Consider the following 2,149-nt stretch of genomic DNA (forward strand, 5'->3'; position numbering starts at 1 on the left):
TGAAAATGTAATGGAGAGACAATTTGGGAAGATATCCCGTCAGAACTGATGTCTGGAATATGATGCGCACATTTCAATTGTAATGTGCTTATCTATCCGGCGGGACATAAGTTGCCACAAACCTGCTGCATGTCTCATAAAACGTTAAAAAATTTAAACGTCTGAAAGAAAGAGAAGAGTGGACATTTGGATAAATCTGAAAAAGCGGGACGATGCGAAAGAGAGCTCAGTTCAGTCTGGACAAATACTCAACATTATGTCAAAATGATTGGCCAGTATTCACGTAAACACAGTCGGTTATGTTGACATAGACAGTTGGGAGGATGTGTATTAGTGTATATTGGATCTGTGCATTTGGCCTTAAAGTGACGGTAGTCTAATAAAGCGCTGCTGCTGTCCGTCATTAATGTTAATCAAACAACAAAAGAGAAAATCACTCAATGCTCTTGACTGAATAACTTTAACAGCTTTAACAAGGATTAAAATATATTTAACTTATACAAAAATATAAGTACGGTTGAAATAAAGATTGTTGTATGCGAGTTGTTATAAAGAATGCATATATAGTTAATTAAAAATAACACCATGTTCTTTCTTCTTTGTGATTTATTTAATTTAAAGAAATGTTATATGTCACAGCAGTTAATATCTGTGTCTGTAATAATATCATTCATATTAACAGGTTAATAGATGTTTTCTCCAGGAGTATATTAGGAGTTCGGAAGTATTAGATTTTAGACAACTAAAACTAAAACAATTCAGATGACTAGTCAAAAGATTAGGACTAAAACTAAATATAAATTTGCTCTGAAAATGAACACTGGTGACAGCCGACGGAAAGGAAAGAATCAGGATTATGAAAGCTGATGCCGATCAGTTCAAAAATGCGTAAACATCCCCGATACCATCCTTTGATATCGCTATATGTAACCGTTTATTAGACATGAGTGTCTTTAATCATATCGCTGTGGCCACATTTTATAAACTCAACCCTTGTGGACATGTATTACAGAAATATCATAGTCTGGAGGATTTTAGGCTTTCTTACAATGGTCAAACCAGTAACGCAAAAATGCATTTTACTGAGGGATTACGCTGCTTACTTGAGTTTCACAGGCAATATCGCTTGTATTGTGCAAAGGGATGAAATATCATCCTATTTTAGAAGTAATGTGACAAAACTGTAAGCCGTCTGGCATTTGAACCGTTGCACATTGTTCTTATTAAACTATTTTATTTGTCGTCAAGCAAGTTTCAGGGAGCATGAAGACGGATGACGAGGAACATGCGCTAGTAAGCATCAGCTAAACTCAGAGGTATTATGAATTGATATGTGTTCCCGACGCGGTACACTGGGGCATTTTCCTCATAGGAACTTGATGTGTGATACATTTAGAGAAATGTAAGTAACTTTTATGTGACCCAATTTCTGCAGATAACTAATTTTCTCTCATCTTTGAATAATGCATATGTACGTGGGCAGAAGGAGCACCGGCTCCAACATACGGCTAGAACAAAGCATATTGTTAAAGATAATTAAGGGAACAAACTTTCTCAGAGCCAAGCAGAAAAACTCTCAACATCTGCTACTGTAAAAAAGTGTAGTCTGCTTGTCCTGAATCCATTACACAAACAAACAGACAAACAAACAAACAAACAAACAGACAAACAATCAATCAATCAATCAATCAATCAATCAATCAATCAATCAATCAATCAATAAAAAAAAAATAAAAAAAGTAAATAAACTAAGCAATCAGTAATAAGTTAGTAATAAGTAAGTAATAATTATGTAATAAATACAAAATAAATAAATGAAAAAAAATGGTTTTGGCACACATGCTCTGACATTTGAAAGGTTCAAGAAAATGTATTATGTAAATTGTATAAAAACAAACAGCACAAAGAACCTAAATGTGTGTCCTGTTCAATAATATGGAAGAAAAAAAGTGTATATATTCAAAGCCACTTGTTTAGATGTCTATTCAGTGATATTCTCGCCTATAAATCATCATCATCATCATCATCATCATCATCATCATCATCATCATCATCATCATTAACCAACTGCCCTAATAATTTAGGAGGGGAGGGGGGGGGGGGGGGCAATTTAGTTTATTCCTCATGTACAAACAACAAAACCAGTATT

This window comes from Phoxinus phoxinus, assembly GCF_949152265.1.
Source record: "Phoxinus phoxinus genome assembly, chromosome: 8".
NCBI classification, from domain to species: Eukaryota; Metazoa; Chordata; class Actinopteri; order Cypriniformes; family Leuciscidae; genus Phoxinus; species Phoxinus phoxinus.